The following is a 13,465-nucleotide window of genomic DNA, read 5'->3' as shown; positions in this document are numbered from 1 at the left end:
ATATGGACACAGCTTAGCGGGCATTCACAAAGGGAGCAAACTGCTGTAACTCCAAGACTATCAAAGACTAGAATATTAACAGTGCCCCACAGGTCCCCTGAAAGTCCCCTTCCAATCGCAGTGCTGCTTTTTCCCAGAAGAAACGACCGTACTGGTTTCCAGCTCTACTAATGTGCTTCATTTCTTAAATTCATTTAAACAACATAACAAGAGTTTGTGAGTGGCTTCTGCTCAGAACTGATAGGGACGTGTTGTTCTTCTCGCTGTGTGTAGCATCAGATCTGCTGTATTTCAATGAAGACAACATTCTCCCATTCTACTATTGCCAAGTATCGACTCCAGTACTATAGTTGACATTTCAAAACACTTCTATATTGGCCGGGCGTTGGTGGTGCACGCCTTTAATCCCAGCACTCGGGAGGCAGAGGCAGGTGGATCTCTGTGAGTTCGAGACCAGCCTGGTCTACAAGAGCTAGTTCCAGGACAGCCTCCAAAGCCACAGAGAAACCCTGTCTCGAAAAACCAAAAAAAAAAAAAAAAAAAAAAACCATATATAAAATACATTGTTTTCCTCAGCAACATAAGTCCATATAAATATGTAGATATAGATATGCATTCAGGTACATGCTTTATACACAGGAAGTGCTGGATTAACACGAGCTGCCAGAGCACAGCAATCACTAAGACAAGAGCAGCCACCCACTGCTTCAGATCCTCTGTCCTGGAGAGGCCTTGTGGGGTAAAAGTTAATAGCTAATGTCTTACAAATATGGAAAATGTGTACCTGGAAAATAAAAATCTCTAAGAAGCTGGGCGTTGGTGGCGCACGCCTTTAATCCCAGCACCCGGGAGGCAGAGGCAGGCGAATCTCTGTGAGTTCGAGACCAGCCTGGTCTACAAGAGCTAGTTCCAGGACAGCCTCCAAAGCCACAGGGAAACCCGGTCTCGAAAAACAAAACAAACAAACAAAAAAGACAAGACTTATTTTGACTTTATTTATGAGTTAAATAAATGAATAAAATAAAAGAAATCCATATATATATAAAATGAAGCTAAAAAAATCTCTAAGAAACAAGCTTGTTGCTAACTCTTTACAGTCTTAGCAAAATTTTTCAGAGAATTAGTCTTTTGCATTTAAAATTCTATCAGTTTTGTTTTCTGTATTTCTATATTTCCAGCACATACAAATTAATAATTGTTAAATAATTTTTACTACTTCTTTTAGGACCATAGATTGCACCTTCTTATATTTATTAGTATTATCATCTTAAGTTCTTATATCATATATACTGTTCTATGACTGTTTATTTTCAACTAATAGTTCCTTATAGAATAAGGAAACTATGTTCATTATTATATGACAAAATTTAACAATATTGATCCATGATGTAAGTAATGAAACAATGCAAATAATGATTCAAAAACACCAGAAAGTGGTTGTGAGACATAAAATCAAAAGCTTATAAGAGAGTAATAACTTTTGCCACCTAGTAGTTCAAAACAGCCCGTAGAGTATAACATCTTAGGAGAAATGATTAGCAAACAGAGCAGGATTTTAAAACAATTTACACCCAGCAGTGGTGGCACACACCTTTAACCCAGCACTTGGGAGGCAGAGGCAGGTGGATCTCTGTGAGTTTGAGACCAGCCTGGTCTACAAGAACTAGTTCCAGGACAGCCTCCAAAGCCACAGAGAAACCCTGTCTTGAAACCACACCCCCAAAAAGAAAGAAAACAAAAGAAAGGGTATCACTAAGTAGCCTGAACTAGCCTCGCATTTGTTATATAGCAATATAACACAAAAAAACAAAAAAACAAAAACACAAAACAAAAAACACAACAGGAAACATCATAATCATTCTTACCCACCATGAACAATGGAAAGCACATTGTCTATTTTCTTTGCCAATTACACATAGAAGACCCTTCGTGGTCCTAAAATTAAAACTGTATGGCTCTCAATATTAGACCAATAATTAATACATTTATTTTAGAGATTCATATTACTCACTTCTGCTAATTGCTTTTGCAGAACACCATGGCAGTGGGAACCTGTGGTAGAGTTTCTTCACCCTGCTAGACAGGAAGCACAGGAGTAGTAACAGAAAGGGGCAAAGAAAGATATATACTCCAAGGACCTATCTCCTTCATTAATACCCAATATTCTACAACCTCCCATAAAGGTATTCAGATTCTGATTCCATCAATGGTTTAAATAACTTGTTAGGTCACAACACTCAAGACCTAATTATCTCTGAAAATGATATCACAGGTATGTGTAGATTGCTTCACTCACCTCTTAAGCAGTTCTCAATCTTGTCAAGCACACAGTGAAGAATGGCTAGCACACATATCACAATCCTTTTAGATTTTGAATGTATTAGAGCCACTTCATTTTTAGGAAGTGACTTAGTGGATATTTTGGGCTACTTTTGTCTGTATAGAAACAACTTCAGTGAGGAAGAGGCATCAAAAAACAAGATCTCATTTACAAGTATTTCATTTGTTCTATTTCTTGTTAGGCATCAGGATACTGAGGGCAAGATCACTGCTGTCTATTGATGCTTCAAAAGATACACATTGAACATTTTGAGAACTCCATAAACTGTGATTTAAGACAAATGAGAGTCCTACTTTCCAAGAGCTCACTTCACAAAACAGAAGATATTCACTGCTTGAAGTCATAAAAATAACAAAATACAGGGCTGTGAGTACTCAGGACATAAACAATTGAAGCCTTTGGGAAATGATGTTTGAAGTGGTTCTTTAAAAATAAAAAATAAAAACAACGGGACTACTCAGTTGGTAAAACTCTTGCAATGTAAACAACAGGACATGAGTTCAATCCCCAGGACATATTTTTAAAGCCAGGTGAGATGAAGATAGATGTATCCATTGGGTTTGCAGACCAACAAACCCTGGACTACTTGATGACCCTCAGGACAGTCAGAGAGCCTGTCTTAAAAAACAAGGTGGTTGGTTCTTGAGAAAGAAAACATAAGGATGACCTCTGACCTTGTATACACACATGCATACACACATACAGAGAGAGAGAGAGAGAGAGAGAGAGAGACTTACAGAAGAAGCTGAAATGTATATATTATATACATTATGAACAGGGAAGGAAGGGTTCAAAAATAAATATTTAGGAGATAGACTTTAAGTATTAGGTGGTTAGTTGGTAGCTAGGCACTGAGGTAGGAATATTAAAAATAATTTCAAGCTAGGCATGATGGCATACACCTTTAATTCCAGCATTCTGAAGACAGGGTCTCCCAGATCTTTATGAGTTCAAGGCCATTATGATCTACACAATGAATTCCAGGATAACCGGAGCTACATAATGAGATCCTATCTCAAAAAGTCAAATAAATAAAAATATAATTTTATTTTTCCCTCTTAGGTAACTGTGCTTCTGTTGACCTATCACTGAAATGGGTACCATGGGAATTCAAGTTTCTTTTTGCATTGAAGACTGTGTCCCCTCACTGAAGCTGAAAGGGCCCTTGGAATCCTTCCCATGTCTTAGCTAGGGTTACTATTGCTGTGATGAAACATCATGACCAAAACTTGAGAAAGAAAGGGTTTATTTACTCACAGTTCCATTTAACAGTTCATCATCAAAAGCAGTGAGGACAGGAACTCAAGCAGGGCAGGAACCTGGAGGCAGGAAGTTATATAGAGGTCATGGGGGGGGGGTGCTGCTTAACAGTTTGCTCCTTATGGCTTGCTTGTTCAGCCTGCTTTCTTGTAGAACCCAGGACCACCTACCCAGGGAATGGCACCACCCACAATGGGCTGTGCCCTCCCCCATCAATCACTAATTAAGAGAATGCCCTACAGGCTTGCCTACAGCCCAACCTTAAAGCGACATTTTCTCATTTGAGGCTCCCTCCTCTCTGATGACTCTAGTTAGTGTCAAGTTGACATAACACCTGCCAGCACCCCTGCCCCTTGTGAATCTGACACACAAACACATCACTGTTAAAGTCAAAACCTTTCCTTTGTTTTTCATCCCGATATCACACATTAATATAAACATCATAGTATAAAGCATGCTACAAACTTAAAAAGTCCCATACTCTTACAAATGCAAATGCTTTAAAAAGTCTAGCTCTTTAAAAAAAAAAAAATCCAAAACCTCTTTTGAAATACGAAAGTCTCCTTTGAAATTGAAAGTTTCTCAACTATGGGCTCCTAAAACATCAAAAATAGATACTTTCTTATTTCAAGAAGGCAGAACCAGGGCAGTGTCACAACCAAACTCCAACTGTGTAAATACCTCAATGTCTAATGTGTGGGGTTCACTCATGATTTTCTGAGCTCCTCCAAAGGGTTTGGTTTGTTTCTCTGACTCCATCCTCTGCAGCACAGACAGCTTGTCTTTTAGGCTCCAGCTGGCTCCACTCCACAGCTGCTGCTGTTCTTGGTGGTCATCCATGGTATTGGTATATCCAAAACGCTGGGGTTTCTTGAGGCAATTGAGCTGTGCTTTCACCAGTAGTCTCTCCTAGGCTCTCTTCAGGGACTCTAGAACCAACACACAGAGCCAAGCTTTAGTCGTTTCTCCCTGACCCCTTCAACCTTCAAAACAAGTACCACCTGGGTGACTCTCCAACTACCAAGGTTGGCTGCCAGCAGGAGGTACAGCCTTGGCCACTTCTTGAAACACAGTTTTCGTGTGCTGACCCTGAGGAAGTCATTCCCAGAAGACTTCACCTCAATGGTGCTGTTCTCTTCTTAATCCCTTCAGGCCTAGTTGATCAGCATCCATTGTCCCAGCTAATCAAAGTTGTCACTTTAGTGGTTCTGGCCTTTTGTTTATCCCGACCTGTTCTTCAGCAACAGCTGACCAGACACCACAGCCTCCTCACACAAATTGCCCAGTAAAGTCTTTACTTCCCTCTGAAGGCCAGGCCTCCAACATCTGCACTGCTCTCAACTTAAAAAGCCACAAAAGCAGGCACAAGAATCAGAGACCCACTCATTCACACATTCACTGAAAGGGATAGCACATTTGCTGGTGAGCTGGCCCTATGGTTGCTGTTTCAGTCCGTATAAATTCATGTGAGCTTTGCCCACTAGTTTTAGAGATCCTTGTTCTCCTGAGGTCCTCCATCCCCTCTGCCTGCCCTACTCCTTCTGCCTCCTCTTCCCTGAGCTCTAAGGGGAGGGATTTGATGGCAATGTCTTGTTTAGAGCTATGTGCTCCAAGGTCTCTCTCTCTCTCTGCTCTCAGCTTTCTTATCTTCCAGGATCTTATAGAACAGCCCACTGAGCTCTCAACACTCAATGGCTTTTCTAGCCCAAAGTTTCAAAAACCTTCCACAATCCTCCCAGAAACAACGTGGTCATGTCCATCCCATCATCCAAGCCCCTCCCCCACTTTGTTGATGAAAGGAATGAAGCCTGGCAGAGATAAATGATTTTCCAGCTTGTGAAATGGACAAGTCCGTTGGACTAACTTGGGTCACAGAATCATGTTTAATCATGCTTGTGGTCATAACAAATGGTAGTCTCCTGGTTATATAAAGTGTATGAAATACATGAGCACAAATGATTTTAATTGATACATATTTAATTGATACAATGAGCTTCTCCACATCCTTAAATTTGTACCACACTAGAGCTTCATTGCCCACAGGTAATGGGAAGGATTGCAGTGCCCTCTGCAGTTTCAGCAAAAGAAAACAGTTTGTAGGGGGAAATGAATTAATTAAAACATCTGTGTGTCTCAGAAATTCTCTTTCCCTTCTTATCTATATAAGATCAATCATTTTAAGCAGAGAACAACTAGGCAAACTTAAGAATCAAATTCAGGAATATTTTTCACTTTGACTCTTTCATTATTTGAATTTTAACTCTAGACATGCATTAATCTTATGACAAGAAGTTAATAACAATTACCTATTAAGAAAATACCATATTTGCACACTTTAAGGGTCTCTTTCCAGAAAGGGGGTGGATGAGAGAGGAGGGGAGTGAGTAGGAACTGGGAGGAGTAGAGGGAGGGGAAATTGTAATCAGGATATATTGTATGAGAAAAGAATCAATTTTTAATAAAAGTGAAAAATAAACCCTGTGGGGTTTTAGTATATGTATGTATGTAAATTTCTATTTTTAAAAGGGTCTCTCTCTAGAAGTTTTATAACCACATGCATTAGCTAGTCTCTGTGCCTCCCCTGAGTACTGCCTTGTTTTACAGTTTAGGTATGAAAAATGAAGAGTGCAGATAAGCTCACAACATGACAACCAAAATAAATCTCCAATTAGTAGACTCCTTTATGGGGCTGCAGAGATGGCTCAGTGGTTAAGAGAACTGGTTGCTCTTCCAGAAGACCCGGGTTCAATTCCCAGCACCCACATGGCAGCTCACAACTGTCTGTAACTCCAGCTACAGTATCTGACACTCATACACAGATGTGCTTGCACATAAGATAAAAGTAAATGAGCCCGGCAGTGGTGGTGCACGCCTTTAGTTCCAGCACTTGGGAGGCAGAGGCAAGTGGATCTCTGTGAGTTCGAGACTAGCCTGGTCTACAAGAGCTAGTTCCAGGACAGCCTCCAAAAAGCCACAGAGAAACCCTGTCTCGAAAAACCAAAATAATAATAATAATAATAATAATAATAATAATAATAATAATAAATAAAAAATAAATGAATCTTTTAAAAAATAGACTCCTAAAATCAAAAATACCAATGACAGTTTATGCTAGAGAGGATGCGGAGAAAGAGGAACACTCTTCCACTGCTGGTGGGAGTGCCAACTTGTACAGCTACTGTGGAAATCAGTATGGCGACTCCTCAAGAAAATGGGAATGAGTTTACCACAAAATCCAGCAATTCCATTCCTAGGCATACACCCAAAAGAAGCACATTCATATAACAAGGACATATGTTCAACAATGTTCATAGCAGTACTATTTGTAATATCCAGAAACTGGAAGCAGCCTAGATGCCCCTCAACCGAAGAATGGATAGCGAAAATGTGGTACATTTACAGAATGGAGTACTACTCAGCAGAAAAAAACAATGGAATCTTGAAGTTTGCAGGAAAATGGATGCAACTCGAAGAAACCATTCTGAGCGAGGTAACCCAATCACAAAAAGACAAACATGATATGTACTCACTCATATGTGGACCTGCTTTATGATACACAGTAGTGACCATGCTTTATCAGAGCTGTTTTTAATGATGTTGTTCAGATTGGTTTCCTCCCAGATGATGACTGAGAAACTAATTTAAAAAGAAAAAATGGTGCCAAGTACTACAAGAGTAACAGAACTGTGCTGTCTTCTGGGATTTTGTTTTTTACTTTTTTGTTGTTGCTGTTTGTTTTTTTGTTTTTGTTTGTTTGTTGTTTTTTTAAAATGGAGTGTGCTGGATGTCTCTACAATTTTGTTCATAGGACTACAGAACCTGGAAAAGCTGTTGCTGCTATTGATGCATAACATATTGCCATTATTTCTCTTTTTATATAAATATAAATATATGCATATATATATATATATATATATATATATATATTGTGTGTGTGGCATGGAAGTCACAGTAGCCATGTGGGTTTCCAAAGCTCTTACTAGAATAGTTTGGGTTTCCTCTTTTGTTTTTATCTTGTTTTGTTTGAACTCTGTTCACTTTGAATTCATAAAGGAAGATTGCTCCTCAGTCCTGTTTGGTTATGTATATTTAGAAGATTTCTTGACTCATGCACACTTGAAGTTATACGACATTTTTACCATTCCTATCTTCTATATAAAAAGTTGAGATGTAAACTTTAAGGACTTTCGTACTTAAATTGTGTATATTTATTTTAAAAATGCAAACCCATAAAAATAATAGACTCCTTTTTGTACTATTTCTACCCATTAACTAATATCTTTAGCTTGTGGGAAACTAATATTCACATGTTTTTAAGCATATGAGTAATGCAACTTTGTAAAATTGAACATTTGTACCAAGCACCTTCCCCAAGTATAAAGAGTAAAAAGCTATTTGGCTAATTTATTGAGCTGATATTCTAGAATGAGGATGTAGCACAATAAGCAAAAGACCCAGAGACTGATATTGGGGTTCAAGCTTCAAGCTGAAGATCAGGAAAGCAAAGCAGCCAGCCACTAACTCTTACCTCTACCTCAGCTCATACCAAAGGAGCAATCCTCAGACTGCTCCAGACTTCGCTGCTCCTCAGATTCACTCAGACTGCCATGGTCTCCTCAACGTGGCTAGAGACTAACTCTCAGATTGAATGTCTCTACCTTTTATGCCTCTCAAATCCTGGGATTAAAGGCATGAGCTCTGATTCACTCTCCAGTAGCCCAGGGTGGTCTTGGACTCAGATTTGTCTACCTCTTAATCCTGAGTCCTGGGATTAAAGGTGTGTAGCACCACTGCCTGATCTCTATAGCTTGAGGCTGGCTTTGCTTTCTGAATCCTCAGGCAAGCTTTAATAAATCATAAATAATATATCACCACAGATAAATACATTTAGTTGTTATTTCTGAACATTATAAGCAGAAATTATAGCTCGAAAAGAGCAGAAAACCAGAAGTGACAGACGAGAGGGTTGTTATTTTGTGCAGAGAATAAGCTCCGAGAAGGCGATGCTCCCAGAGATGCCAGCGTCACAAGGAATCGCGCTGATCTAATGGCCGCGGAGAACAGAAGTGCTGCTTTGGAAGGGCGCCTGGGAGCATGTGTGGACAGCAAGGAGTAAGTGGCAAGTGAGACCAGAGGGATAACCAAGGACAAAACCTGGACTGCAAATGTGCTTAGGCACATGGCGCGCGTTTATCATGGTACAAAGTCCAGGGTTCGGTGCCCCACACACACATATACCCCAAAAAGAGAAAGAAAAGGGTGAGAAGGATGAAAATGATCGGACTTTGGGGAACAGCTCCTAGAGTCTGAGCAAGGAAATGAGAGTAGAGGGATGATGCTGGGGGTCTTGAGACAGTGCCATGACTGGCGTGTTTTCAAAGGGCCGCTGAAGTTTCACTGAGAATAGACCGACAGAGGGGATGAGTAAGAGGAGACATACAGAGATGTTCAAGGACCAGGTTGTCAGCAGAAGTTGTCGGAAATGGCTATGTTCTGGAATGTTCGAGGCAGCCCTAAAAAGATATCCAGGCGTGTTGATCATAGATAGGAGAGGGTGGTCAGTGTACACCATAGTTTCTGCCAGGATAACTGGTAGGATGAGCTTGCCATCAACTGGGAGGCTGAAAACCACTGAGCAATCAGGTTTCTTTTTTATTTATTTATTTTTTTCACTTTACATACTAGCCAAAGTTTCTCCTCTATCCCCTTATTCCTTCACTCCACCTTCCCACATCCCACCCCATGTCCTCTCCTCAGAAAGGATAAGGCCTCCCTTGGGAGTCAACAAAGTCTGGCATACCAGTCCCTCTGGGCTGCCTCCAGGCTGAGTAAGCTATCTCACCATAGGGAATGGGCTCCAAAAAGCCAGTTCATGCACCCAGGACAGGTCCTGATCCAACTGTCAGGGGGCCCCCCCAACAGATCAAGCCACATAATTGTCACCCAGATTCAGGAGGATTAGTTCAGTCCCAGGCAGGATTTGGCAGGATTCCCAGCTGTCAGTCCAGCGTCCCTGAGCTCCCGTGAGCTAGGGTCAACTGTCTCTGTGGTTTTTGCAGTCATGATCTTGACCCGCCCCCCTTGCTCATATGATTCCCCCTCCTTCTCTTCAGCTAAGCTCCAGGAGCTCAGCCCAGTGCTTTGCTGTGGGTCGCTGCATCTGCTTCCATCAGTTACTGGATATAGGTTCTATGATGGCAATTAGGATAGTCACTAATCTGACTAAAGGGAAGGGCAGTTCTGGTCCCCTCTCCATTATTAGTAGAGGTCTTAGCTGGGGTCATGCTTGTGGATTCCTGGGAATTTCCCTAGCACCCGGTTTCTGTCTACCTCAAGACCCAGCTATACCACTCAGGCATGTACCCAAAGGATGCATAATCATACCGCAAAGACATTTGTTCAACTATGTTCATAGCAACATTATTTTTACAAATAGCCAGGACCTGGAAGCAACCTGGATGCCCCTCAACCAAAAAAAATGGATAAAGAAAATGTGGTACATTTACATGATGGAGTACTACTTGGAGGGAAAAAAAAATGACAGTTTGAAATTTGTAGGCAAATGGATGAAACTAGAAAAAAACATCCGGAGTGAGGTTACACAGACCCAGAAAGACAAACATGGTATGTCCTCACTCCTAAGTGGATATTAGATGGAAAGCAAAGGATAACCAGGCTACAATCCACCACCCCAGTGAAGCTAGGTAAAAAGGAGGAGGCAATGAGAGACACATATAAGAGGACCCCAGGAAAGGAAAACATTCAAGATCTCCTGGGTAAACTGGGAGGGGGGGACATGGAAAGGGGGATAGGGCCTGGGAACATGAGGGCTCGAGATGGGGGAGGGATGGGAGCAACAAAAGATACCTTGATTGAGCAATCAGGTTTTTGTATGTTTGTTTTTGTTTTGTTTTTGGATTTTCGAGACAGGGTTTCTCTGTGGCTTTGGAGGCTGTCTTGGAACTAGCTCTTGTAGACCAGGCTGATCTCGAACTCACAGAGATTCACCTGTCTCTGCCTCTGCCTCTGCCTCCCGAGTGCTGGGATTAAAGGCGTGCGCCACCAACGCCCAGCCTAAGCAATCAGGTTTTAAAGAGAAAATTGTTCTGTGGTTTGGATATAAACTCTCTCACAAGCTCGGGATTTGACTGCTTGCAATCTGTTTTGGGAAGCTGTGTAACCCGGAGGAGTTTGTCCCAAATGTCAGAAACAAGGTCTGTGAATGGGGCCTCTAATGGTGACACCCACCTGGGTCTAGTCTCCCTCTCTGCTATGTGGTCTGTTGGGTTGTGAGAAGCCCCTGCCACAGTCTCCCTCTGCATGAACTCTGCCATGCTCGTCCTACCCGATGATGGACTAAGACACTCCGGACGTGTGAGCCAAAATAAATCTTTCTTCCCACAAGCTGTTCCTGCCAGCTGTTTTGTTGCAGCAACTTAAAAGAAACCAAGCTTCCCCACCTCGGGCTTGGACCCTACAGCCACCGTAATGTTGGCACCCAAAAAGAATCAGGTTATCCTCTTGAGCTTCTTTTTAAGCAGGAAGTGACGGTAGCCAAGAAGGATGTCCACATGTCCAAACATCAGAAGCTGGCAGACAAGGATGAGCATAGTTGTCTTGTCATAAAGGCCATCACTTGTTCAGCCTCAAGGCTAGGTGAAAGAGTATTTTGCCTGAGTGCATTTCCACCTGCTACCTTACAAACCAAGCTGGATCTCCGGGTATACCTCCACCTGCCTCTGGAGACTGTACCTGACACCCTGCACCTCAGTCCTCCTGGTGGGGGTGTTATTTACCACACAGGAGAACAGACCACAAGATATACAACAAAAATCATTAGTAAAGAGTAAGGAGAGGAGGTGTGCACAGGCCCATCTGAAAGAAACAAGAGGTGAGAAAGAGTAGGTGGGGAGTGTCTGCTTTTAAAGGCCATTTAATGTATGGGGGCTGAAGCTTTTAACCATGCCATGCATATGCGGGGATTATGCAGGCACTCTGTGTATGCACATAAGGCCTTGGAATGACTAGTCATTTTGCCTGAATGCTGATGGCACATGCGCAGCCAACCCCCGAAATGCTAATACCTGGAATGACTGAGCATTTGCCTGAATGTTGATGGCCACGTGGGTGGCCGTGGGACCCCAGAAATGACAACATTCCACTCTTTATTATAAAAAGTGAGGATTTAGGGTAGCCGATGGGCAGGAATGAGGGTGTCGGATCTCTCAAAACTGCTTCAAGCTGACTTGGTGGGCATCAGTCATCCCTAGGGAGTTTGTCCTGATGTGGCTGGTTGTCTTTCTTGTTTGAGCTCTCTGGAATTGTCCGATGCCACTTGGACCTGACAGCTTGGACCCGAGAAGATACTGCTGAGGCAGAAGATGAAGTTTAGAAAAATTTTCCTTAGATCTTGGTAACTAAGGGAGGAGGGATCACAAGATGAGAGGGGTTCTCAAGGGGTCTAGGTGGCCGTGGGACCCCGAAAATGACAACCGGGGGATTTGCAAGATTCATAAGAAGGAACCCTACAGAGACACCTACAGGGAGCACTGTGCCCTCATGCTAGCAAGGAAGCTGAGTCTGGGGCTGGTTTAGCAGCTGATTCCAGTTCAGAGGTAGATGTTGTCATAGATGTGGCCATGGATATGGTCGGCCGTGTCAACAAAGTTGGAGGAGATTGTTTCGTGTTGAATAAACTTAAAGCCAATAGAAGAGGGAAAAGCACCTAAGACAATTGTGCATTCAGTATTAAGTATTGTAACTTTGCAGTGTCGGCTAGGTAACTGAAATGGGCTGTAGACCGTGAGGAGTGCATTACAGGTGAGATGTGGTTATTACAGATGAAAATAATGGTCCAATGATGTGGTAGACTTTGGGAGGCCCCTTTTGAGGGCCTAACCCTGCCTGGGGATGGAGGGGGGATGGCTAGGGGCAGGTGGGATGTTGGGGGGGAGGAGAGGGAGAGGGAGAAGGGATTGACATGTGAAGCAAGCTTGTTCCTAATATGAACTAATAAAATAAAATTTAAAAAAAGAAAATAATGGTCCAAGACAGAAAGGGGCAAGAAGGGAAGACAGGGTCTCTGCACAGAGGGAGAGGTTTCCGGAGTGAACAGTTGCCATCTACTTACAACCCAAAACAAAGGTATGTGCATACAGGACAAGCAGGTGAGTACACAGTGTCAGGAACTATTATGAAGCCTCCTCCCCAGCTTCGATTTTCTTAGTAAAATGGTACAAAAAGTCAAAGAAATACATGAGTCCTTTTACTCTTACTCTCTCACATAAAAACTTCTGAGAATGAGATTCTCCTGTTTTATTACAGGCTAGGAAACCCCTAAGACCTCTGCTCTCCATTACCCAAAATTGCTAATTCCCAAGGATGCTCCAGGCACATAGCAAACACTAGCAAGCCACAATATTTTGACGCACTTGTCTCTCCTACTGGAAACCTCTGTCCCTTTCCCTCCCACATCTGATTCATTCTTACACAGTGCACAGTCCCAAGCAGTCTCCCTAAAACTTTGTTTTTTTTTTTTTTAAGATTTATTTATTTATTATGTATACGGTTTTCTGCTTGCTTGTATGCTTGCACACCAGAAGGGGGCACCAGATCGCATTACAGATGGCTGTGAGGCACCATGTGGTTGCTGGGAATTGAACTCAGGACCTCTGGAAGAGCAGTCAGTGCTTCCAACATCTGAGCCATCTCTCCAGCCCAGGATAGGGTTTTTCCATGGGTTTCAGGGATTTCTGGGTAGGATGTCACAATGTGTGTTTTCCAGCTGCCAAATCACCTCTGCCTCTGCCTCTGCCTCTGCCTCTGCCTCTGCCTCTGCCTCTGCCTCTGCCTCTGCCCTCTGCC

The sequence above is a fragment of the Cricetulus griseus genome (assembly GCF_003668045.3).
Source record: "Cricetulus griseus strain 17A/GY chromosome 1 unlocalized genomic scaffold, alternate assembly CriGri-PICRH-1.0 chr1_0, whole genome shotgun sequence".
In the NCBI taxonomy this organism is placed as follows: domain Eukaryota; kingdom Metazoa; phylum Chordata; class Mammalia; order Rodentia; family Cricetidae; genus Cricetulus; species Cricetulus griseus.
Note: the sequence above shows the minus strand (reverse complement) of the source record.